The following is a 27,764-nucleotide window of genomic DNA, read 5'->3' as shown; positions in this document are numbered from 1 at the left end:
AGGACATTCTCCCTTCCCACACAGGGAACACTGAACCAAGATGATTTCCTTCGATAGGAATTAATGGGCAGAATTGTGGACTCCTGACTCCGAAGAAGCCACAAAGCCATCTGCATAGCTGCAAGAGAATCTAACTGGAGGATTGCAGAGGTATGAAGTGACTCATTCATCTCCATGGGATGTTCTGAGATGAATCAGAACTCTTCCTGGAAATTAATACAGCCTAACAGCACAATAGCTTGGAGAAGTGTTAACAGATTCACTAATCTCAGTAGGTATTCTCCTCCGACCTCTCTCCGAAGTATACCTCAGCCATTGTTACGGAATCCTGTTCATCAAGGCATATCCCAAAGGGAAGTAGCCTACTTGCAGATGGAGTGCCATCTGGAACAACCTCAAGCTAGGTTCTTAAAATGGTGTGTGTGGATGTTCAGTCTGTATCCATCATTGGCGATCTTATTTTGCCACCGAAGTTGTTGTGGAATATCAATTTTCAAGCCAATCTCACTGAGTCAAATGGATTTCAGAGCATTTTGAATATTAAAATAATTTCCTTACTGAGTGTAGAAAGTTGTATCTCAGGAACCTTTTTGACCAAATGACTTCAAATTTAGACACAGAAGTTTACCTCTGCCCCTGTTCTGCCAGACTAATATCCAAGATAATCGCGCTATGGATGTGGATTTTAGAGCATGTTGAAAATGAAAAGAAGCTCATTGTGCGGAGCTGTACGTTGGGGAATAACACCCCCCCAATTTTGCATCCCAAACTCTAAACCAGTCTGTGTGGCATAGATTCAAGACAATCTGTTTATTTTAGAGCAATTTGATTGTTAAAAGCCCTTACAGGGGGAACTGTATCTGCTGAACTCCTTGACCAAATGTCCCCGATTTGCATCACCAACTCTACCTTCTGCTTACCCGAATGTGGTGGGGTGATAGTGCCACCACAGTTATGGTTACTGCAGGATTTCCATTTTAACAGGGGGTAAATAAGATCTACAAAAGTGTGTTTTGGGGTTTAGAGTATCATTTTAAATATTCTGTAGTTGAAATGAACAGGAAGCTTCACTTGTACTTCTCGAGAGGAGCAATAGGTGACAGCTTCTAGGACCATGCTTTCCTGTTGTCGTGGACAGACAATCTCAGATGTGCCTTTCCTCCCATTCCTCTGTTACCACAGGTCTTGAGAAACATCCCTCAGAGGGACAGCTCAGTGGTTTGAGCATTGGCTTGCAAAACCCAGAGTTGTGAGCTCAATCCTTGAGGGGGCCATTTAGGGCTCAGGGGCAAAAATCTGTCTGGGGATTGGTCCTGCTTTGAGCAGGGGGTTGGACTAGATGACCTCCTGAGGTCCCTTCCAGCCCTGATATTCTATGATTCTATGTGCTGCCTCATTTTTCTATAGCTGTTTGTGGAGGTGGATTGTGGGGTGGGGGAATATCGTTGGAGGTTTGTGTTTCAAAAATGGTATTGAGACTAAAATTTTTCTAGAGTCTGACATTTCCTTCAGGTCCTTCTCACAAAACTACAGCACTTTAAGATTCCATGTGACTCTTGAGTTGATTGAGTGACAGGTAGGTATAACTGCACAGTCCATGCTATTAGTCACAGTGCTAAGCGCTGCTGTTTGACTAATTTGGAGAGACTTCCTGCACTACCAGAACAATAATCGTTTTCATACAGTCACAGCTTCTGTGTTATTTCACGTCTGGTTCACATTATAGCACATCATTGCATATATCTTGTATATAAAGTATTGCACTGTGATTCCCATTGTGGCCCCAGACACTAAGTGAAAGACGGGTTGAATGCACAGAATGCAGCACTTCAGAGGAGAGGAGTTAAAGTTGTGGCCCTTAAATTCTAGGGGCAGAACTAAGCCACTATGTGAGTACATCACTCAGTGAGTATCCCTCACAGAAGAGTTTCTGAAGAAACAAGAGCTTTCACAGAAATGAACTGATTAAGCAGAGATGTATAAGTAGGGGCATTGCCAACAGATCGAGGGATGTGATCATTCCCTTCTATTCGACATTGTTGAGGCCTCATCTGGAGTACTGTGTCCAGTTTTGGGCCCCACAATACAAGAAGGGTGTGGAAAAATTGGAAAGAGTCCAGCAAAGAGCAACAAAAATGACTAGGGGGCTGGAGCACATGACGAGAGGCTGAGGGAACTGGGATTGTTTAGTCTGCAGAAGAGAAGAATGAGGGGGGGATTGGATAGCTGCTTTCAGCTACCTGAAAGGGGGTTCCAAAGAGGATGGATCTAGACCGTTCTCAGTGGTACTAGATGACAGAACAAGGAGTAATGGTCTCAAGTTGCAGTGGGGGAAGTTAAAGTTGGATATTAGGAAAAACTTTTTCACTAGGAGAGTGGTGAAGCACTGGAATGGGTTACCTAGGGAGGTTGTGGAATCTCCTTTCTTTAGAGGTTTTTAAGGTCAGGCTTGACAAAGCCCTGGCTGGACTGATTCAGTTGGGGATTGGTGCTGCTTTGAGCAGGGGGTTGGACTAGATGACCTCCTGAGGTCCCTTCCAACCCTGATATTCTATGATTTAGATGCCACGTGATTTTTTTTTTTAAGCAGTCCCTTGCTCAGACATCTTCAAAATTGATCAGTTGGTCCTACCCCAGGGCCCCCATGAAGCACAGCAATTTTCAAGACAATCTGAGAATCCATGTGGATTTTAGTGCATTTAAATAAAATTCGCTGTTAAACTTCAAACTAATTTACTGTTTAACTATAGTGGTACTATTGCCCCACTATGAATTCTAGTTCTAGAGATAATCCAGTATGGTTCTTCAGCAGGGTTATTGTGAACCTCCAAGTTCAGGTTTATTTTATCCATAGCACCCAAAAAGTGTGTGTGTGTGTGTGTGTGTGTGTGTGTAAATATATATATGGCAATGACCAAGTCATTCATCACTTAGTAAAAAATGGCAGCAATGAAGATGGTACCATAGCCAGAGACGCTGTTGTGGCTCTGTTCAATGCCATTCCTAATCTCCAGGCTCAGGGCTTTTCAGAAAGGCCTAGTAATCTTGCTGCTATTGGTTTCCAACAAACAGATCATGGTGATTGGGGGAGAAAAAAGATATCCAACTCCATCCAGCTGTGAAAGTTATCTAAGGCCTGATCAACATGTAAAATTTAGTTTTGACCTAGTTATATCCCTCGAGGTGTGAAAAATTCACACTCCTGAGAGAGACAGTTAAGTCAACCTAAGTCCCAGTAAAGACAACACTGGGTCCCCAGCTACCACCTCCTGAGAGGATGAATTTACTACAAGGCTGGAGAAAAAACCCTTCCTTTGCTGTAGCAAATGTCTCCAGTGCATACTACAGTGGCTTAGCTGCACCTCTTAGTAGGCTCGTCATGGTGAAGCGAGGGACTGTCACAAAGCTGATTCTGATTCTGCCCAGCAAAGCTGGAAGCAGGTGGAAAACCTGTAACTGTTCTCCAATGAAATGGAATTTCCTGAAAAAATAATTCCCTTAGTCATGCTTTGGTCTTTATGGATGTACCTTTTGTTTGCTTTTTCAGTTCAGATTTGTACGTATGTGTTTTAAATTCTTGATAATCTTATGGCTTGAATGGTCCCCAAATACTACATAGGGTGAGGTAAGCTGTTTCTACACAATTTACTGGTTGATTTTTGTTTTGCTGCTTTGAGATCATGGTCTGCTGGAGACCCATTGTGTGCACTGGCCTGATTTTTATTAGTATCCTCTCTGATTAATTCTCCAGCAGTGAATTTTAATTCAGTATCTGAGTCTAGGATATAAAATAAGACTACTGAAGACTGCTCAATGCTGAGATAAAATGTAGCCACTTTTTGGCAGTGATGATAATGCTTTGCACATCTATAATGCCTTTCATCTAAATATTTCAAAGTGCTTTATAAACATGAATTTACCCTTATGAAGTAGATGTTATCAAACTCCCTTCAGTAGCACTATTATAGAGGATATTTTACTCCGTGTTTTGGGCAGAGGAATTAGGTAGAATGAAAAATATAGATCCGTCTCCAAGTGAAATGAGAAAGTTAAGAACCACTCAGAAGTGCATCTTCTTTTTGATCTGACAATATCAGTGATGAACCTAAATGTATTTCATGTGATGTTCAGACCTTGGATGGTGATAACAGATGGTCTGAGCTGAAATTCAGTGAATTTCATTTAAATAAATAGCAGGTGAGCTATGGTGCAAAGTAGCTCCTGCTGCATATACTCCATTTATTCTTTCCTCTAATTTCCAAGTGTTACACATTAACTGATATTGACAGAAGATTGCTTTCATGCATTATGTTGCTGTTGGGTCTGATCAAGACTGTTTCTCTTCCAGCACCCTCACACCTGCCATATAGCTAGCTTCTTTGCTTCCTTATTCCTATGGATTTCATTGTTTTGGGTTTTCTTTAAATATAATCTCACTCTGACTCATTTGTCTACACTCTTCTGCTACTTGTCATCAAACATGTTTTTGCTGTGTTTTTCTCTTTAGGGACAATTAAAATTCTGTTCTGAATGATTCTGCAGCTTAGTTAGTGGGTGGGGAGTAGGGGAATATCTGTACCTAACTGTATTTTCATTTTGGTTGTGGCTCCCATTCCAAGTACTATAGCTGGAAAAAAGCAATACATCAAGGGAGAGTCTAGCAGGTATGTAAGACTTTTGTAGTCCACAAAGAACAAAATTGAATGAGTAAATTTTTCTTGTGAAAACTCAAGCAATATTGAAATCTTTGAAAGCAGCATCTCCAACTGAAATGTAAACAATATATTCCTAAAAGGATTAGAAGAAAAAAACATGAGCACAAGTTCAAATGAAGAACCGATCTTCTTATTATCCACACTAAATTCAGTGTTTTAGCAGTAGAACTGACCCTACCTTCTTCCATGTAGAATCCATTGTGAAATGGATGAGGGGAGAGTGTTGTAGACTGAATGGTTAAGCACTCTTACAGCTAGCTTTGGAAAATCATTGTTCTACCAATGGGTTAGGCTGGAAACAGAACTATGTTAAAGGAGTAGTACAAAGCTGCATATATACTGCACATTTTTAACCAAGTGTGTAATCATTTGGTGACGTGATTGGCATTAACATGGTTTTATCCACATGCAACATGATTAACACTTGCTGGTAACCATGGCATCTAAGAGTGCATCACCATGGCAGCAGCCTAGGCTGGCATGTAGTTGTCTTTCTTGAACTGGGTTGGCATACTGTTTTTGGCAGTGTAGATAGGACTTTTTAAGCATGTTTGTGTGACCAGTTTGGTTGGAGCTCCTTTCTTCCAGCTGTTTCTGCAGCATAATATCTCAGAGTTCATTACTCCTTGTGCTGTTATTCCTGCTACTCTGTGTAAATAACCTCTTGATATTCTTTTCCCTGGTGAAGCATTGGGGGATAGCTTCCCAGAATGTACTGATATTTATTTAGGTCAGCAGACAGAACAGTAAGCACATCATTTTGTTGTAAAGGAAGCTGCTGTGTAGACACAACTCAACAGTATTTGTTGAATTAGGTCAATGAGCTACAAAAAAAACCAAAACAAAACTCCAAAAACAGTTGCACTTGTAAGGTGGGCTTTTTCAGAAGCATTAAATAGTGACCTAAATCTGCTCCCACCGCAGCTGACTTTAACAGAAGCAGTTAGCCTAATGCTGAGTGCTTTTAAAAATCTCACTTGTAGTGTATACAGGGCATAAACTTAAAGCCAGTTTGTTTCAACCTTACATTATTTCATTTACTGTGTGACACTTTTGGAGAGATTTTTGTCATTCATTCGCTTTGTGTAATTTAAGTTGCTATTGGTATTAGTTACCTGGTCCAAATTGCATGATAAGCAGTGATACTGATGATAATAGGATAGATATTCTAAAGTATAATAAAATAAATAGTGATAGTCACCTGCAGTTTGGTCTTTAAAGGCATGCATCAAATTAACAAATGGCAGTGGGATAATTTGGAATAAGATTGTGAAAGCTTTCCAAGAAGATATCTTCACTCTGAAAACTTGGTCCTCAAGGACTCAATTACAGAATTAAAAAAACAAAAAATCATAAACCCAGAGTAGTTTTAAAAGGCAATATAGACATCTAGAAAACTCATGTTCAAAGTTGGGGGTCAACGAATTAACACAAGTGGGAGTTAAACAGGCTCAATGGACCCTTTGGTTTTTGATCAGACACAGTGATGGTCTCTTACTGTGGTAGGGGTGCTGTAACATTTAACCCTTTCAATTTACCTTGTTTTGTTTTCTTATAGCTGAACTAGCTACTTTATATTTTAATGCATTTAGTGGTTGGGCTGTGCCAGACAAAAGGTGATTGACCTTTTGTCATTGTTCTTGTAGGCCCTTTTTAAAAGGGGCAATGTCAAGTTAAAAAATGCATTTAATAAATCAAATCCCCTTACCTGTATCACTAATACAACAGTTAAAGAAATGAACTTTATTCCATTATTTACTTACCTTTTACATTGCAGTAGCACCCAGAGGCTTCAATCAGAATCAAGGCCTCATCGTAGTAGATGCTGTAGAGAGACACAATAATATATATGGACATTTCCCCAAAGGACTTAAAATCTAAGAAGACAAGCAACATAAGAAGCATGTATGGAGAAAGGACTATAATCAGTAGGGTTGCCAACATTCTAATCGCAGAAAACTGAACACCCTAGCCCTGTCCCTTCCCCAAGGTCCATCTCCTGCTCACTACATTTCCTCCTCCCTCAGTGGCTTGCTCTCCTGCACCCTCACTTGCTTTCACTGGGCTGGGGCAGGGGATTGGGGTGAGGGCTCTAACTGTGGGTGCAGGCTCTGGGGTAGGGCCAGAAATGAGGGGTTCAGGGTGTGGGAGGGGATGAGGGCTTTGGCTGGAGTGCTGGCTCTGGGCTGGGGATGAGGGGTTTGGGGTGTTGGAGAGGGCTCGGGGTTGGGGGGGCCTTAGGGTTGGGGCACGGGGGTTGGGGCTCGGGTTGGGGTGCGGGCTTACCTTGTGCGGCTCCCGGTCAGTGGCACAGCAGGGCTAAGGCAGGCTTCCTGCCTGTCCTGGCTCCACACTGCGCCTGGAAGCAGCCAACAGTAGGTCCAGTGCTAGGCAGGGGGGCCAGGAGGCTCTGTGTACTGCTCTTGCCCGCAGGCCTCATCCCTTAGCTCCCGTTGTCTGTGGTTCCCGGCCAATGGGAGTGTGGAGCTTGTACTCGGGACAGGGGCAGCACGCGGAGCCCTGTCTCACCCCTGCCTAGGAGCTGGACCTGCTGCTGGCTGCTTCCAGGACACAATGTGGAGCCAGGACAGGTAGAGACTAGCCTGCTTTAGCACTGCCGACTAGACTTTTAACGGCCTGGTCAGCAGTGCTGACTAGAGCTGCCAGGGTCCCTTTTTGACCAGGCATTCCGGTTGAAAACCAGACACCTGGTTACCCTAATAATCAGAGGTATACAATTTTACATACACATCTATAGATTTACAGTTGTTCTTTTAGATGTCCTTAGTTAAAGCATTTTTGCTTAGCCTGATCAATTTAGCTAAAGGATGCTTCTCACTGAATTATCCAGTACTCACTTTTCTGAAATTTCCTATTACCTGAACCAGGGTCACATCTGCTGACTGCAGCAGGAGATATGACCCTGTTGAGATACTGAAGAAAGGGGGTTTCAGATAAGTGAGTTTCATACATTTGACATTGCAATTTAAGGATTGGGAGGTAGTTCTCCCAGGGATGAAAAACTGCCCATGCGGTGATCTAGTCCTGAAAGGTCTGGATGTTACACTGATCTGCCTGTGAAGTTGTTGGTTATCAGCTGTATTATTTGAAGTACTGCTAATGCAGGAAAAGAATGGAGAAAAATTGCCAGTCCTCCTTGCTTCCAATGCTGGGTTTGCTACCATCAAAAGTGAATATCTGGCAAATAAGTGGATATTGGATAGTCTGAGAGATTACTTCCTTGTGTGAGCAAGTGTTCAATGTGGAGACCTGTCACTGAGTGGCTACTTTCTGTGAAGGAGTATAATCCCAGGCTTAGGTGGAGGTTATTTGCTCTACAGCTCTGCGCCTTTACCATTCTTCATTGTCCTGGTAAGCAAAATTAGTGGCAGATTATCTTTTCTGTTTGAATTATGGGTTTGACAAACTAGGGGAAAGGCTATGACGGAGTCCTGAAATACTTCTGAGAGCTCACTTTTTATTTGCCCTACTTAGTCGCCTTTTTTGTTTTCTTTTCCTATTCTGTGTTCTTTTGTAACTCATTTGCTTTCAGCTGCTCAATTTGTCAGGACTGTGTTTAGATTTAAAATGGACGATGACGACAGTTATGGCATAAAGCCCCTCCCACAGAGCAGAGTGAGAGCTTTCTCTCTATAGCTTTGACCTTAAGAACTGCTCTCTGAAATGAATAGTGGGAAAGGAAGGAATTGGAGAGAGGCAATCCTGGCAACTAATTTAGGCTGAAGAAAGCCTCTCTTTTTGTATCCGACTGTGTTTATCTGTTTCCTCACACCTCTACTATCTTCATAAATAAAACAATACAAAATGTGTTGCACCTATAACTAGGCTACAGAGCTGGATTTTATCATCTTTCACTGTCCACCAACGTATTCCATTGTGAACAAAACCTTGAAGTGATTTAGTCTGCTTTCAAAGTAAGCATAATGATCTAACAGCATGTGTCTCAATATCTTTTAGAGAACTCCAATTATAGGCAAGTAATGTCTATATACTGTTTATGCTGAGTGATGTGATAAAGATTTCTTTTCTGTCCTAATATGAGGCTCTAGCTGTAAAAAGATACACACACTTTTTCCACATAAAAACTCATACCACTTAACAAGTGGATTTTTTCCTCTTTTGATTCCGATAACTTCTGCATTACTAATGCAACTAAGCAAGGAAGAAACAGCATATTTGCAAATATTTGAATTCCCAACATATTTTGCATTCATTCTCATCCTTTGTGGCGCCTCCATATACTTGCATTATGAAGGTTACATTTCTCTTTGATGCGTACTTATGGATAGCTTGTAAAATGTTCTGGGAATAGTGTAAACTCATTAATTTCTGCTGCACAGGATGCTTGTTTTTGAATAGAGTTGTTTGACATTTTCATGACAGACCACTTATTTGACCAATTTGGTCAATTTTTTTCAAGGATTAATGAACAATTTTTCTGTGGGTGAATGAACTTTTACAAGTTCAGTTGTTTGTTGCTAATAATTAATCAAACAATTCATGTGAACAAATTTTGGTTTGTGGGTAATTTGCAGACTTTTTGTTATCCATTATGGTTGGTCACCCTAAGTCATATGATGTTGTTTCTGCTCTCTGATCGAGTGACTGATTTTTTTTTATTTATTTATTTTTTTTTTTTAAATAGCCAATAGCAAATCTTGCAAACACAGATATTCATATGGAGAGCAGCCCCTCTCCAACCATTTATGTGAACAAAAATTTGTTTGTAAGTAGTGAATAAAAAGGGGCATGAACATGGCTGGAGTGAGCAACTATTTGGATATCAAACACATGCTTGAGAATTACTGTTTTGCAGTTTTCTTCTACCTCTGGACGAGCTAATTATTACTCAATAATTATTACTGAGTTTTGTGGCTTTAAAAACATTCATTTAGAGAATAGGAAATGGAGTCAATTTTTTTTTTTTTTAAATTTTATTTAAAAAGACACATTAAGGCTGGTAGACTTAAAAAAAAAAATCTGCCTCAATACAAGTCTGCTCTTGAATGTCCTACCTGCAGGATTTTTATAACGTTTTTCTTCAAATGTATCCATGCAGCTAAAATAAACTGACTTCCTCAATTTTCTAAGTTATTGTACAGCTTGGTAAATTTAACTGCTTTGCACATTCTTCTAAATGTGCATACTTATATTGACTAATGTAATGTATGCCTTAGAAAAATTTATAATTTACCTCTTCCAACCCCAATTAAACATTCAATATGAATGTTCTACAATCAAATCAATGGAAGGAGTTTTTTTGTTTTTAGTGCTTACAAAAGGTGCTACATAAATATCAGTTTCCTCTGAAGTCTTTTATTCCTGGAACAGATTTGGCATGGGCAATAAGAATGCCAACATCTAAGAACTCGTCTCTGGATAAATATATCAAAAGGCACGGTCCAGCTATAAGCTTCCCATAGATGTACTCTTGTCTATGTGGATTTCCACTGAATGTGGATGTAAGTGTCTGATGGCCTAGTGGCATAAGACAGTTCATTTCCCATAGTTATTTAGTCATACATTCTGTATCTCTGCAAGGGTAATATTTATGATGTGGACACCTGCAACAGGACTGACAGGGAAACTAATTCTTCTTGTTATTACCACGCCTAATCACTGCTGATTTAGTCTGTATATACATTCTGAGGTGAAAACGTTGGTGTCTCTTACTGATCCCCTGAGCCATCTGGTCCCACAACTGATACTGGTTTTTAATCTGTGTTTTATTTTGTTAGCACATCTGTTTTTAAATGTTAAATCTTATCCTTTTGTTTGTCTCTCCATTTCTTTCTCAGCATCATCTTCCTGTGACTGGAGGCAGCAGACAGGAGAACTTCCCTACATCAATGCACTGCCAATGGTAAATACAATTTTAACCGCCTACAAAAAAGTGGTATGATTCTTTCTTCCAGTACCATTGTAAGCCAATCTTATACTGTAAATCATGTTTTTGAAAGTCTTAGGCCATGTCTCCACTATAAAATTATAACAACCTAACTTGCGTCAGCATACAGCCACTGCAGTTATTAATCGCTTGTTTGTGTACAGTATTTGACTCCTTGTGCCGGAGGTGCGTGTGCTCAACAGGAACACTTGTATAGATTATACTGTCAGTGTGGGGCATTGTGGGACAGCTCCTGAAAGTTGACGTAAGCAACGCAGTTCTGCACTGACGCTGTCAACCTAATTATATCAACTCTGATGCTACGCCACTTGGGGAGGCACTTACATTGGTGGGAGCCGAATTTAAGTGAGGACGCTTCTGCAGCTAGGTTGACACTAGGCATCTTCTGTCCGTCGTAGCCCTGTAGTGTAGACCAGGTCTTAGTTTTAGCATGCAAGTAGAATTATCTGCAGCAAAAACCAAAGCTTTAAACCAGTTTACAAAGGAATTTACAAGTATTTCCAGATTTAATCCTGTGGACAAATATAGCAACATATTTTGTTTTCAACAAATAGTTTAATTTGATAACCTTTTATTAGTATCTTCACACTGTTGGTAACTTCCTGTTTTTACTTCTGACCAAGGGCATGGGCAAGTGGTTGATTTGGCTAGATATTCTACTACCCGCAGTAGCATGCTTTTGAAAGTTCATTTCAATACTAACAGCTTCTCTTGTTAAAAAGCTATGCAGTGCCAGCGGTTTCTTATTTCAACACATTTGCCAGCATAAAACTAGTGAGGTTACTCTTTGCTCACAGAAATAGGCAGCAAGGTTGATGTCATATTTTCTCACTCCCTCCATGTAGTGTTAACAGGCGTTGTAGATTATTGCAAGTTTAACTTTGCAGACTGTTTTAAAGTTACTGTTGTTTTTGTAGTGGTTGAGCAGATCGAGAGCAGAACTGAGGGCTAGGGGAGAAAGTCACAGCAGTGAGGACCAGGGAAAGGGTTTCAAATTATTGCCTCTGCCTCTGATCAGCTCCATGTGTGATTGCTTTCCTTGTAATTTTGATGTCCTCTTTTTGTCACAATGCAGCAGTTTTAATCATAACCTGTAGCTTTAACCTGAAAAGTGACAAATATGCTTGGCTCACAAATAAAAAAAGTGTTTTTTTTTTTTTTGTTGTTTTTTTTTAACTGAGAGCCCTGAAAATTCCCCCTGGGTTCTGAGAGTTGAACCAGGTTCTTCACTTTGTATAATCATGAGTATTAAAAAATATGAAAATCAATTATGGCCTTAGTTAAAGTTTCACAGCCTCACTGCCTTCATCTTGTGCTTTGAGTAACACCAAAATAGGCAGTGGGTTTGTACGGATATAACTGATTTTGTCCTGATATTGAATTTAGTAAACAACTCTGTTGATAATGCATAAGACGGAAAACTGTATTGGCTGGGCAAGACAACCAGGAGTGAAACATATTGCAATATTACCTTGTTGTTAAACAGAGTAAATATAACTCTGAGAAACACCTCTGTGCAGAGGACCTACACCCAGGGTGGGCAATATACGGCCCATGGGCCGGATCCGGCCCATCTAACATTTTTGTCCGGTCCGCTAGGCTCTTTGACTGCCACCTTGTGATCTCTGGGCCGCTAAAAGTCTCGCAGTGCAGCGGGGTGTTCAGGCAGGCCGCGGCCCCACACCGCTCCCGGAAGTGGCCGGCTGCTGCTGCCGTGTCTCTGCGTGCCCCTGGCTGGAGGGGAGGTGGCTCTGCTTGCTGCCCTCGCCCCCAGCACCATCCTCACAGCTGAGTGGGCGGCGCTTGTGAGTGCGGGCAGCACATGGAGGTCCACAGCCCCCCCCTCCCCCCGAAGGGGAGGTGCAGATACGTGCCAGCAGCAGCTGTGGGAGCAGCATGGGGCCATGGCATGCAGGAAGCCTGCCTGAGCCCTGCTGCGCTGATGGCTGGGGACTTTGTGGTAAGCACCTCCTGGCCAGAGCCTGAACCTCGCACCCCCAGGTCAGAACCCCCTCCTGCACCCAGACTCCCTCCTAGACCCTGCACCCCAGTCCCCTACCCGAGCCCGGAGCTCCCTCCTGCACCCAGACTCCCTCCCAGACCCTGCATCCTCTCCATTAATATAGTAGAAATGTGCAGCCCATGATGACTTTTATCAAAATTCGTGAAGTGTCCTCCCTACAAAAATTATTGCCCACTCCTGACCTATGCAAACCCTATGCACCACTTAAGTCTCAGCTAAACCCTTAAAATGGGGTATGGGTATTTCATAGGCAATATGCTGGCCCAGTCACTTTTCAGGGTAGAATGGTACTCACTGTCCAAAAGCATGAGGCTAGCTATACCCTCAGACCTTTCTATTCACTCCAGAATTTTATTGCTAATCTCAACTGCTTTCCACCAGAAAACAATACTGCTTTCTTTTTATTTAAGAACATCTTTTTAGCCAAGATTTGAAATACAGCTCTGTGTTATTGCATCCCTTAAAAACATGACTCATACCATATTAAGCTAGTCTTAATACCTCATTAAATTTTAAAATACTGAGAAGATCTGTATTTGAAATCTCGTTGCATTCTGTCCTAATTTTCTCTCCCCAGAAAGTATATCAAACGCAGCATTGTACAGTCTCAAGGGCATGCTATTTGGTTCCGTAATAATAAAAGATACTTAACTGCTACGTGGAGCATCAAGAAATGGTCTTCAGTACTTTCGTAAGAGCTGCTTTCACTGCAGAGATGGGACATATTTTACTATTCCAACTATTTCAGAACAGTTACTTATCTTTTAATTAGAATTATACTCAAATACTAATACTGTTAAGAGACAGATAAGACAAGTTTTCCATCTTCCCAAAGGTAAGTATTACTATATGAGTTGTTTTTCTTGTGGACTTTGTAGATAAAATAGTGATAGTAGGTGACCTGAAAACAAGTTTCATTTTCCCCCCAAACACCTTTGTCTTGGGTTATGCATATAAGGTTCAATTCTGCAAGGTACTAAGTGCCAAACACTCAGTCCAGCAAAGCACTTAAGCTAAAGTACATCTCTAATGTTCAGCATGTGACTAGTCACATTGAAGTTAATCATAGAATCACAGAATGTCAGGGTTGGAAGAGACCTCAGGAAGTCATCTAATCCAACCCCCTGCTCAAAGCAGGACCAATCCCCAGACAGATTTTTTTCCCAGATCCCTGGCACTACTCAGATATTTATAGTAATGCACAAACTTCAATATGTGGCTTGATCAGGATCCTTATGCTCAGTACCTTTGTAGGACTGAGTCCCAAGTATGTCTGATCCTCCTATTTAAGGATCCAGCAACACTTGTGGGGTTTTTTTTTCCTCCATATTTATTTATTTTTTTTTAGTAGTGTCAGTGGCCTTTCAAGATTCTTAGTCAGGAATGAGTATAAAACACAAAAATCTCATAATTTCTCTAATTTGTGCCTTTCTAATTTAAACCTGATTCAATGTACACTCTGTGCAAAAGTAACTAACTATGGGCTGGTCTACACTGACAGGGGGGAAGGGGGTTCGATGTAAGATATGCAACTTCAGCTATGGGAATAGGGAAGCAGGTACATATTTACTCAAGGTCTCACATAGTTTGTGAATGTGTCAAGAACAAAATTTGTCTCCTCTCTAATCACTGGATCATATGGGTTTGGCAATATAAGATCATCATGACTAACTTTTCTTTTTTGCTATTTAATAGGCTACCCATCTTACTTGAGAAAGGATATGCAGTGTTCAAAATGCATCTTGACTTTAAATTAAGCATTTGGTATAGTTTCAGATTACATTCTCATAGGGAAATTGGAGAGCTATAAAGAATTATAATTGTATAAGGTGTTTGCAATTAGCTTTATAAAAATCAAATGCAACAGTAATTAGTAACAGTTCTCTTTGAATTTGGGAGATCTTAAATGAGATACCATAGGAGTTTGTTGTTAGTACCACCAATAAACGTAAGAATTATTACTTATTAATATTTCCATTGGGTGGAGTGGAGAGTATACTAATCAAATCTGAAACCAGCATGAAGGCAACATAAGTACTTGGGAGACTATAACTGAAATACAGCATGACCCTGATAAAATGGAGAAATAGTGTAAAAGTCAATAAAACGAGAGTCCGTGATTCACAAAGGAAGGAATAATCAAACTGAAAAATATAAAATGGGCGAATGCAGCGGGCCATAAATAAGCTGGAGTTTATTGTAGATGATCAACTGAATGAGTCAACAATGTGATGTGTTGCATAAAGGGCAAATGCTATGCTGAGTTTTATTAATAGAAATATCCTATGTAAAACAAATCAAGAAATTTATTCTGCTTCAATTGCCACAGGTTATGTTTCAGTGGGACAATCTGTTTATTTCTTCAAGTGACGGTCCCTATGTATTCCGCTGAAGGTTATGTGCATGCACTGTGTTCCTGGAGCTGGAGCTTTTAAAAGTAGTATCTTCCATCGGTCCATGCATGCGACCTTGCATTGCCTTGTGGAGTTCAGCAGTCGACAGGAGGGCGATCGGGGATCAATTTATCACTTGAGGTGGTAAAGGGTGCGATAGAGTGACTGCGTCTTCAATTTCTTCTCACCACTACATCATCCGAGTCGGAACTTCCACCTTTCTCTCGTCCTTGGTGATGCACTTTCCAAATTTTCCAGAAAAATGGTTTCTATTCTTGTACATAGCTGTCTGTACTGCTTTGGGGAAGCCCGTGTCGTGTCCAGGTGCAGTATCTGCTGCGCCTTCCCTGTCCCTATCCAGGAAGGCTAGGGCCTACACCTTAGGAAGCACCTCATGGAGGTTGCCATGGGGCTACTGTTGGATCCTGGATGAAGACCGGCCCCCTCCTTCCCCATCCCCAGTACATCAGCCTGAGCAGTCCAGGAGTGCACTTCCCTTCAGGGAGTCCCAGTAGGGTTCTGCAGGTACCAGTGCTGTGGACCTCGTGCTGGGGCCTAACCATGAACCACCAAAGCATGCGCATAAGCATGGCAGTAAGTCGTTTTCCAGGTCTAAGAACGACTCTGCACCACCCATGAGCTCTAGCCATGGAGGAGGGGTGCATTCCAAGGCCCACAATAGCAAAAAAAAGTCACATCATTCACTGTATCTGCTGGTCCCGGTTCCTGAACTGTGTACCCTTTCTGCATCAGTCCCAAGGCAGGGCCCCTTACTGACCCTGGTTCTTTCTGTGGACCGGGTGCTGTTAATGCTAGGAAGAATTGGATGTGCTCAGGGCCTCATGAATCGTTTGTCCTGGAATGGTTGATGTCTCCACCTGTTCCAGTCCATTCACCTGCTAAGAGGGCCCTTTCTTCTATGTTGGATCTGCTGCCCACTGGTTGTGTTCCTACAGCACACCCCATTCCATCGGCCCCGTCAGTGCCCCCATTCATACAGGACTTTGGTTCCTCCGAGTCTGAAGATTCAGATACTACCAGTGGCCTGCTGCTTCCATTCTGAAGGTATGACTAAGGCCTGGTCTACACTGCGTGGGGGTGAGGGGGAGGGAGATCGATCTAAGATACGCAACTTCAGCTATGAGAATAGCGTAGCGGAAGTTGACGTATCTTAGATCGACTTTGACTTCGAATCACTTACTTCATGTCCTCGTGGCGCAGGATCGACGGCCGCTGCTCTCCCGTTGACTTTGCTCCCACCTCTCGCCAAGCTGGAGTTCAGCAGTCGACAGGAGGGCGATCGGGGATCAATTTATTGCGTCTACACTACATGTGATAAATCAATCCCCAATAGATTGATTGCTACCCACCGATCTGGTGGTTAGTGTAGACGTACCCTAACAGAGGGTTCCGATGCCATCTTGACAGTACCCTCTCTTGCTTCAGCCCAGAAGCCACTGATACCCGGCTCCATGGACATTGCTGCAGCAACAGCAGGATCAACCAGGTTGGCTATATTGGAGCTTGTGGCCCATATATTCATCTTCAGAACCGTCTTGCTCAATCTGGAAGAAATCCCCTGTCTCACCACCCCATCCTTCATTGAGTAGATGTTTGGAACTGGGACCGGATGATGCGCCAGTCAACTCGGCTCCGTCAGTACTGACAGATCCAGAGAAATTCCCCTTGTCGTCCCTGGATGTGGCTGTATCATTGACCCCCTCTTCTCTACTGGGCGACTACAGTCAATTTCAGGAGCTGCTCAGGAGACTTGCTAAGGCTCTTCAGATTCCATTGGAGGAAATGCAAGACAGTCAGCACTAACTACTAGCATCAATGCATCAATACCAGCCAGAGTGGCCCTACTAATCAGAAACGGCATTCTTCAACCAGCACACACCATGTGGCATGGCCCAGTCATGTGTGCCGCCACCAAAAGGTGATGGTAAAGAGGTACTATGTCGTCTGCCCTATCCCCCTCCCCCCCCACCCAAAGGGTCTGTTTCTGTTCTCCCATCTCTGCCTGGTGAACCAGGCTGCTATGGAGTGGGGCAGGCAACAGCATCCACACTCCACCCCCTCTGACAAGAAAGTTAGACCTTATGGGTAGAAAGATCTTTTCCTCAGCCAGCCTCCAGTTCTGTATCTTAAATTACATAGCACTGATGGCCAAATATGATTTTTTTTTTAAACTATGGGCAGATGGCAGATTTGCAGATAAGCTACCTCAGTAGCATCATGCCTGCTTCTAAGCTATTTTGGAGGGGGGCAAGGTGGTCTCTAGGACATACTCAAGGCTGTGGTTTATTCTGCGGACATGTCCTCACGTACAGTGGTGACTGAAATAGTCATGAGGAGGGAATTCTGGTTATACTCCTCAGGCTTCTCTGGAGAAGTACAGAGCACAGTTGAGGACCTCCCTTTTGATGAATTTACTGCCCTTCAGCCAGAAGATCATAGAATCATAGAACTGGAATGGACCTCGAGAGGTCATCTAGTACAGTCCCCTGCACTCAAGGCTGGACTAAGTATTAATGGATGATTCCTTACAGTCATTGAAAGACTATAGAGCCACCCTGCAATCCCATGGCATCTCTCTCTATATAATACATATATGCCAGTGCTGAAACAAACATTTTATTGCCCATTGCCTACATAATGCTATAGAAATACGCAGTGCTACCACCAACAAGTCTACGAACCTCCACAGAAGTTCCTGAAGGTCCACAGGTCTCGTCCACCTGGTCCACCGGTGCAGCCCTCTGCACAGCATACCCAATCTTTGCGTAAGAAATATTCCTGAGTGCATCTGGAGAACCATCAACCACTTTATATCCCAACGCAGTTGCCAATCACCCCCTTTGGGGGCCATCACAAACTTTCTATCAGCATGGAGCATGATAACAATGGACAAGTGGGTCCTGGTTGTCATTTGACACTGCCTTCATGCTCTGAGCCTGTTTCAAGGTTCACTCTCACAACAATATGCTTACCCTAGAGGTAGACTTCCTCCTGCAGAGAGGAGCAGTGAAACCAGTCTCTGCAGCCTTTCAGGGCACAGGGTTCTATTTCAAATATTTCCTGGTCTCCAAGAAGAAAGGGGGATTGAGACAAATCTTGAATCTCCAACACCTCAACTTTTCCATTTGCAAATTGACAATTAACTCTGGGGAAAGAGGGGAGAAAAGGGGAATGTTTGTATTTCGGTAGCTTCCATATCAAATATTCTCTGTTAGGAAAAATATCTTTTTTAGTAACAAAGTTCAGCCTGGAGCCTCTTTCTCCAGGAGTCCAAAGTTCTGCTGTTTTGCAAAAAAAAAAAAAAAAAAATAAAATAAAATAAAAAAATAATAATAATAATTGGCAATAGAGGGTGCAAATTCCATACTTTGGAAATATTTGACTAGACACCATCAGAAGACCTTGTCCAACATACCTTCCAAGGGCTTCTCCTGTGAATCTTAGGAGCTGCACAGCTGTCGGAAATGCTTTCCTGAGGTGCAGGGGAACACTGCGTACTGAAATCCTCAACTCCTAGTTGGGCAATCCACCACGGGTCCAGGATGCTGGTTTGTGGTGTCCTTAGTGTCTGTGTTGTATGCTGTCAGGGGATTGAAACTGCGTAGAATGCTTTTATATGAGCCTTGGAAAGATAAAGATTCCATCAGCGCCTTTGGGCACAGAAAATAGAATGGGGTGAGACCCACACGTGCTTGTATCGGCAGTGCCAATAAATTAGTCCACTTATGTTAGTTGTTTGCTCAGTAGACATGAGATGGGATGTTAGTACTGTTGAAACCTCAGTTTTAAAGGACTGATTTACTCTTCTATGCCGTGTGTGGTTTTAAAACAGTGTGTAATTTTTTGTGGGACTCTAGGTTTTTCAGTTTGTCACTCTGAACTCTAGAACAATGAAAATCTCTAGGGAACTATAGGTTCAAAGCGATTGATCCATTTTATAACTCTGTCTCACCAACATCAGTACATTCAGAATTTTGGTCGATGATTCTTCATTGTGAATCTGGATTTCTTACATTCATGGTGGTGTAGGAATTGAGGCTTGGGTGGTCTGGCCCAGCTGTTACAGCTGGGCTGGAGTCTGCCCTTCAGGGGCAGTAGTTATTGAGCAGGAGTTGGAGGAATCGCAAGAGCCAGGTTCAGTAAGCAAGAGTTGGGATCAGACTCAGGCTGAAAGACTTCACACTTTGTCCGTACAACTTTGGTATTCTGTGTTGACTGCACTAAGTTATTCAGTGCCTCTCGCACACCCTTTGTAGTCTATACCAAGAGAGTCAAAGACAAACCATTGATAGCTCAACATATCTCACACTGTACCCTGACTGTATCAAATTCTGTTAAGATCTTGACAAAGTCTCTCTTCCACTGAAAATAACTTCTCACTCCCCCAGGGCTCAGTGTATTTCCTCAGCTTTTCTGAGCAATGTTCCCATAACAGATATCTGCAGAGACCAGCATGATTATCTGTATGTAACTTTAGGGACGATGTTAACTTGGGCAAGTCAGTATTACAGTCTCTGTCCAGATATCCTACAGTCTCACCACCTGTAAGGGAACTGCTACAGAATCCCCTGTAGTGGACTGTATATGTGCACAGCACATCTCAAAGAACAACAGATACTGTAGGTAACTGTTTTTTTTTCTTAGCTTTCTCTTAAGGATCCTTCAAGTCACTGTGGGCGCTAAGCATGTGTTCAAATACTTGCACATTTGGTTAACTTTAAGCACATGAATAATTCTGTTGACGTAAACAAGCACCACTCGTGCTTAAAGTTAATTGTGCTTTAAAGTGTTTACAGGAATGGGGCTTAAAATTGCTCCTGAAATTCATTATTAAGCCAGTTTGCTTTCACAGTTTATGGAATATAACTAGAAAAGTATTTGTTTACAAAAGTTTGGAACAAAGTAAACCCAGTGACAAAATAATAGATTGATAATTCTAAAATATTTCTTTTATGAATCAGAATGTGGTAGCCCAAGAAGCCACTGGAAAAGTGGCAAAATACAATAAAGTTATCTGGCACAGAATATGAAATTTAACTAGTAATCAATAAAAATTGTGTCAGAGAAATTTCTTGATTTAAACTAGGACCCTAGACTCTACAGTATTTTAAAAAATTAGGTAAAATGTTTAAGGTGCAATAAAGCGCTGGCCAAGAAATCCATGACACATATGTTCCATGTATTGGGAGTAGAGGAGTAAGAAAATCCACCTTATACCTTTTACTAATATGCTGCTTCAGTTGGCATTTTATAGCATGTTATTATCATAACACTGGCAATTATGAAATACAGTGAAGTATTGCATTTACTAGTACAAGAAGTTTTGTTTAAATACGGAACATAAGTGGCAGATTAGGGTTAAATTAAAAAAAGAGTAGAGAATTGTGGCAGGTATGAATTTAGATCACAATGATATATATAATTTTTTTTTTTTTTTAAGTAGAAAAGTTCATGTGCGCATGAAACTGAAGCAAGGTTTTACCAGTGATGTAGCCATATTCTGCAAGGGAACCTCAGTCAAGTTTTTCTAATCCATCTTTGATGAAGTTATGAAAAGTCATTTCATGACTTGGTTTTCACTAGAAGTTGGGGTTTTTGTTAGTTAAGACACATTTCTGCTCCCTCTGAAGTCAATGAGAGTTATTATGGGATAAGGATAACTGGTTGTGAAGGTACAATATTTTTTGTCTGATTGGTTATGGTTGAGCAGTTATAACATATATGGACTAAGGACTCTAGGACATCATTATAGGACTGGCATGAATTTGTAACAGATAATCAATTGGTATGTAGATTTAGTAGGACCTATGAAAATACTCTCTCCCCCCATTTGAGGATTAATTTGAAATACCATTTTATCCCATAATGGTTTGATGGCCTTTTAAAAAGGTTTATATGTGCCAGTATGGAAGGCTGCTTGGGCAGTGTAAGTTTTTATTTTGGCAGGAACTAAAAATTCAAGTACACTGCTGCATCCTGATCACTTTATGGAACGTTTTGTTGTGCAGATATCAAGTTAAATGAATTGGAAGAATCTGTTTATAGGTATGTGTAAGAAGTTACTTGTTAATCCATTATTGAGTAAACTGTTAAGGAAGACTGTTCCCCAAAAAGAACAGAGCAGAGTGAGAAGCCACATCCTTCCTGCCATGAGTTTAAGTTCACTATGGACGGAATCAAATGAAAATGAAGTCACTGTGCTTACAGACAAAATGTAGTCACCATTTCTTCTCACAGTGCCATTTATTGCAGTAGTTCTGTCCAATCTCAAAATATTCTACAATTTAGAAATAGGATTTGACTAAGAATTCTCAGAAAAAGTCATCATCTAAATAGCTAGAATATTTTAGCCTCTGGCAGGTAACCCGTGCAGTGGAATCACAGGGGTGGAAAGCACAGGGCCAAGAACAGAACTGATGGAACATTCTCTGTACTAGAAAAGAGAAAATGAAAACCATTGTTAGTCTGTTCCTATTGCTCCTCCCATTCCTGATGCCTAAATCGTGTATCTATGACTGAACCTCCGTAGGGAGGTTGTGGAATCTCCATCATTTGGAGATTTTTAAAACCAGGTTAGACATATACCTGTTAGGGATGGTCTAGACAATACTTAGTCCTGCCTTGAGTGCAGGGTGCTGGACTAGATAACCTCTCGAGGTCCCTTCCAGTCCTGTGATTCTATGAAAAGAGGCTGTTTCTACTTCCAGGGATTTTCTCGTGATGTGGCTTCTTCCCTTTATTTTAGTCTCTTTTTTTTCCACTGTTGTTTCATTCTCTTCTCTCCCTTCCACCATGTTCTGTCTCGTTGCTCTCCCTTCATGTGTTTCTCTTTTGCTTTACTACTGTCTAAACTAGTAATAGTTCAAGGGTCTAACACTAGTAGTACAACTAGGATTAGATTATATCTCTAGTAATCAGTGTGCCCATCTGTCCTACGAGGAGGGGAATTTTAAATGCCTACAATGTTGGTTCAACGCCATATGCCCATGGTAAAGCCCTGTCAACTGACATGACCCCTGTTCCCCTTGTGAATGATTAGACAAGTGTGTTAGAAATCTAGTGCCAAATATAACCTGACAGATGGCTAACCTTTTGTGGCGTACTGAAACAACAAAATAAGCCTAAACTGGAGGCTAAACACATGTGATGGAGGAAAAGTCCAGAGGAAACCTCATGATAGACCATCTCTCTGTGTCCTGGTATTTAAGGGATGCATACGTATTAAGCAGCATGCTAATTGCTTTGCAACATAAATCTTCAATGTGGTGCACATCTGCAGCCAGGTCGTGGTCCTGCTGTTGTTGAAGTCAAATGCAAAGCTCCCATTCCATTATGTAGGTTCTGGATTTCAGCAAACATCCCCTGTAGAGCAACAGGAAGTAGATTGCTATAGGCCTTGGTGAAATGCTATTCAGTATGAACATTTTTCTTAAGTCACTAGATTTTGAGAGCCTCCAGTCCCAGCAGAACAAGAGCTTTGTTCTTGAGCACCAAAATATGGATGCCTGATCTTGTAGCCCTTATCTACTTGAGAAGTCTCTACATCTCCATTGTGGCTGCTTATGTGAATTAAACGCTACAGCACTGGGCCCTGAATGAGCACAACCTTATTTGAAAATGGATGTCGTGTATTTTTCCTTTTAACCTGGTTTTGTGTGCACATACTGAGCTCTGGTTTTGGCAGCACTGTGCTATATTGGAGTGTCCACATACAGAACTGTTCAGAACAAAGGAGAATCTGAAGCCTATTAATACAGTTCTTCTAATCCAGGTTCTGATCTTAATCCGAGGTTTAGTACTCACACAGAGCAACAGTTTCTGACTTCAGTGCTTGCACGAATGGGAGCTACTCACATCAAGATGTCCCCCATGGTTTGGAATTTCTGTCCTCACAAAAAGAACACCCAGGGTACAAAATATTAAAAAATCCTATAGGCAGGAGGGTACTGCATGTCTTCTTAACGCATGATTTAACACGTTTGCACAAATGTTCATATGTAATCATACCTGACAACTATGTCATAAAACAGTTAAAAACAATAGCAGGAACAGAGCCCAAGTTCCTATTATGGATAAAAGAAAGAGAATTTATATGAAAGTCTGAATCTGGTAATTAGGCATAGCAGAGTTTGTAAAACTAACGTAGGCGGTTTCATCATTTATTTTTGTTTTCCTTGTTGAAAAAATTGCTGCTCTTTCTGTGAATTACACTCGCTTTACCTCAAGTGCAGTATTAAAATGAAAAGAGATACACATCTAGTCGGGGTGTGGGTGTGCGTGGTTGTGAAGAAAACACCTTTAAATTTGTGTTAATTAATGATAACCTTGAAATAAAATAGAAATTAGAAATAGTTAAGAAATGAGAGGAAGAGAAATCAGCTGTTAAGCAGTTTCTGTTTTCATGAATAAAAATATAAAAATATCAGGTACATGCATAAATTGGGTGGAAAAATAGATGGTCAAAAGTTTAAAGGAACGAAAACACAAGCTTATGGTCACAAGATCAAATGAAGCATTAGTTCTTTTTCCTCCCTTTTGGTGCAGTTCACCAGAAGTTCAAGTAATTCAACTGTACGATTCAACTAGAACAGAAAACAGAGCCAGAAAACCTGATTACTAACCACATATACAGAAAAATAATCAAATGAACTTAACGCTTGATGTCAACTTTCCCATTAAAAGACAATTGTATATGTTGGAATTTCATCTTCATTACATAAAGCCCTGTTTTGATATAAAACTCGCTTACAGTAGCCACTGTCCCAACAAGTGAGAACTTATTCTACTAATGAGCAATCATACTGGATTTTAAACAACAAATACTTGAGAAACAGGGTCTTTTCTGGGGATTGAGGGTTGGAGAGCTGGTGACTGGTGGTATAGCTAAGGGCAGCAGATCTCCATGAAATAATCTGTTGCTAATATAAATCGAAAGACAAATGGATTTTGTGTCAAATGGGTGATTGTTAATTAGTATTTGTTTATGGTATCACTCATAGGGTGCAAGGTGCTTTCCAGACATTTAAGAAGGGTTAGCCCTTGCTTCAACATGCTTGCAGTGTGGTGCAAACTGGGCATTTCTACATAATTCATGTCCTCTACAGCAGTGGTCTCCAAAGTGGGGTGTGTCCACCCCAGAGAGTACGCAAGAGATCCTTGGGGGTGGGGGCACAACAGGAGGAGCACCTTTTTTTTTTTTTTTTTTTGTGCTTCGGCAGTTCAGGTGGGGGTGCTTTGGCACGGCAAGGGGTGTGTGCTCAAAGATTTTTTACTGGTGGGGGGGCGTGATCAAACAAGTTTAGAGACCACTGTGTTTCCCTCTTTCTTCTGCCAGTCAGGCTGAGTGTCAGTTTCGATAGAGAAGATTATGAAGCCCAGACTGTTTAATTCTGAATCATCCCCGCTTTGCTGCACAGTTGTTCCTTGTTCCATGCAGCAGGTTCCTGCTGGCTGAAGTTTCTCTACTCCAGGGATCGGCACTTTTTGGCATGCGACCTGCCAGGGTAAGCACCCTGGTGGGCCGGGCCGGTTTGTTTACCTGACGCTTCTGCAGGTTCAGCCATTTGCAACTCCTGCTGGCTGCAGTTTGCCACTCCAGGCCAATAGGGGCGGCGGGAAGCAGTGCGGGCTGAGGGATGCGCTGTCCCCATTGGCCTGGAGCGGCGAACCGCAGCCAGTGGGAGCCGCGATCGGCCGAACCTGCGGGCGCGGCAGGTAAACAAACAAGCCCGGCCCGCCAGGGTGCTTATTCTGACGGGCCACGTGCCAAAGTTTGCTGATCCCTGCTCTACTCTATCCACCTTATTGTAGCCTAGATAAACCCAGCTCTGCCTCTCTTCTGCTCCAACCTGTCACAGCTTCCAGAGTAGGTCCAGATTTCGCAGTTTATCTCAGCCATTCTTTCTCCACAGCCTGCTCCACACTGACTTCAGCTGGCTGGCAGTGAGTGCACTAGTGGGCTGGAACTAGGGGAACGCAGCACAGTTCCCTGTCCAGGCTTGCAGCTGGCCCTGCAGCTGCCTCCAAGTCAGGGGCGGCAGAGGGAGGTCACAGGAGGATTCATAATCGAGACAGAGGTATCTTTGTCCCAATCCGTCAGCTGTTCCTCTCAGTAAGGAATGCTCCTGCACCCAGGGGACCAAACCCTGACTGAGCAAGATCTCTTTAGCCTTGGTGCTTCCTTCTGGTGGAGAGTGCATTTTCATAACCTCCCCGCCTCTTTTGCAAGAAGCAGTTTAAATGGGGCTCCCTTCCCTTTGCATCTGCAGCTCCAACCTCTGTCCTCTTCAGAGACTTGTCAGGGTCCTCAGTGGGTAAGAAGAAACTTCTCATAGCCAGCCAGGATCATACAGACCCCTCACCCTCCCACCTGAGCGAAGGGGAAATGCACTCAGATTTAGCCTCCACCCCCAAATTGCTAGCCACCCTACTCTGTCTCTACAATCTTGTGTAATAACTAGGGCTGTCCATTAATCGCAGTTTTAATCACATTGTTAAACGATAGAATACCAACTGAAAATTATTAAATATTTTGGATGTTTTTCTATATTTCCAAATATATTGATTTTTATTACAATACAAAATGTATACTGCTTTATATTATTTTTATTACAAATATTTGCACTGTAAAAAAAGAAATATTTTTCAGTTCACCTCATACAGGTACTGTAGTGCAATCTCTTTGTGAAAATTCAACTTACAAATGTAGATTTGTTTTATTATATAACTGTGCTCAAAAACAAAACAATGTAAAACTCAGAGCCTGCAAGTCCACTCGGTCCTACTTCTTGTTCAGCCAATCACCAAGACTAATAAGTTTGTTTACGTTTGCAGGAAATAATGCTGCCCACTTCTTATTTACAATGTCACCAGAAAGTGAGAACAGATGTTCGCATGGCACTGTTGTAGTTGGTGTTGCAAGGTATTTACGTGCCAGATATGCTAAACATTCATATATCCATTCATGCTTCAGCCACCATTTCAGAGGACATGCTTCCATGCTGATGATGCTTGTTTAAAAAAAACAATGCATTAATTAAATTTGTGACTGAACTCCTTGGGGGAGAATTGTATGTTTCCTGCTCTGTTTTACTCACATTCTGCCATGTATTTCATGTTATACACCTCTACCCCGATATAACGCGACCCGATATAAGGCGAGTTCGCATACAAGGCAGTAAAGGGTTCCTAGCAGCAGCAGTTCCCAGCGTGCCCTGAGGGAAGGAGATGGTAGCACACAGGAAACTCTGTGCAAGCCTGGGAATGAGCATCAGGCTGTTTCTCACTCTGGATTCCTAGGCTCTGGAGTGGGGAAGAAAGGGCGTGTTGGTGTCTGGACTTGATGGGGGAGGGGGCATGGATGGGCTCAGGGGGCGTGGGTATCTGGCTCCCTAGCTCGGGGATGGGCGGGGCAGAGAAGCAGGAACTGGGTTGTCAGGGGTTTCTTTAATTCTCTACTCCTGGGGGAATTTCTGTGTGTCTGTACTGTTACAGACATACCTTAAGGACAGGTATTTTTTAAATAAATTGCCAAATAATTGAAATTGGCATTAATATGCAGTGTTATTTTGACAAATAAAATTTGCAGAATTTTGCAAAAGTTTTATTTTTTTGGCACAGAATGTCCCCAAGAGTAAATGGAATGGTGCTATTTTGCAACTAATCCCTATATAAAAATTTAACATTCTGCTACCAACATGCTCAGTGCTTGCACTTTTTCATAATTATTGGTATGTTTTCAGCAATATTTAGTTATTTATATATCAGTAGGTTTTTTTGTGCCATTAAGGTTAATTTTGTAACTTAAGGGAGCTATATGTGTGTATTGGAACTGCAATATGAAGAGTATTTTCTTTTGTTTATGCACACCTACAGATATGATTACCTGGTATAGTTGTGTTCTGAAAATCAGTTTTGCCAAGGTGTCCCTATTAAGATTTTATTTTATATAAAAAAAAAAAGGTGTACATGTTCATATTTGCTTTATTATAAATCATTTTATATATAGCTGTTTAATTTTAGTTCTTTATATGGGCGGATATAACATTTTATCAATAAGGTTTCACCTAGAGGTATAATCTTCTCTTTTAATGCTGTTTAATCATAACATGTTTATTTGTGGCTATTTTTTAAACATCATTGATTTTAGAGATGGGACCAAATCATGAAACTGGTATCTAGAATCCAGTTCAGATCCATGATTTCCCCAAAATGCAGGGCTGATGGGGTTCAGAAACAGTAGTACTTTTTGAACCCTCTTTCAGTTTAACTATACCTTTTTGACTTCATGTGTAAAAGAGAAATGAGAGAATTCGTCACAAAAATAATTTCTTCATCAGTTTATGGATTTCTCAGTGCCATAGTATATTAAGGCAAATTTTGAAATCACATGTGCTTGTGAGTAATGAGAGTAGTCCCTTTGAATCAGGGCCTATTCCCAAGCCAAATAAAGCCAGTGAGAGTGTATGTGAATCAGTGCTTGCTGGAGAGACTCTAATTGTATGTAAAATTCTTGATAGTTTTATAGTTAGTTATGAATAAATCACAGCAGATTTAATATTTTTCTCATATGTAATTTAAATGTGGCCCTGTATATTTGCCACTGTTAGTATTTCATTATTCTGTTTCACAATAGTATGCATGAAGTATATGGCTTAATTCTGTTTACTGTGTATTTGTATGTA

The 27,764-nt window shown here is 41.5% G+C and overlaps 1 protein-coding gene across 4 annotated transcripts in view; it reads left to right on the top strand.

Moving 5' to 3' along the window:
* The window catches only part of TBL1XR1 (TBL1X/Y related 1), a 171,271-nt gene that overhangs the window by 57,667 nt on the left and 85,840 nt on the right, over positions 1-27,764 (top strand). For all 4 annotated transcript variants that reach the window (XM_050965987.1, XM_050965986.1, XM_050965991.1 and 1 more), the window contains exon 2: positions 10,535-10,599. The gene's annotated coding sequence lies outside the window, so the exon portion shown is untranslated. The remainder of the gene's footprint in view (positions 1-10,534; positions 10,600-27,764) is intronic.

This window comes from Gopherus flavomarginatus, chromosome 8 (assembly GCF_025201925.1).
Source record: "Gopherus flavomarginatus isolate rGopFla2 chromosome 8, rGopFla2.mat.asm, whole genome shotgun sequence".
NCBI lineage: Eukaryota > Metazoa > Chordata > Testudines > Testudinidae > Gopherus > Gopherus flavomarginatus.
The sequence above is the reverse complement of the archived record's forward strand: the minus strand, read 5'-3'. Positions and strand labels throughout refer to the sequence as shown.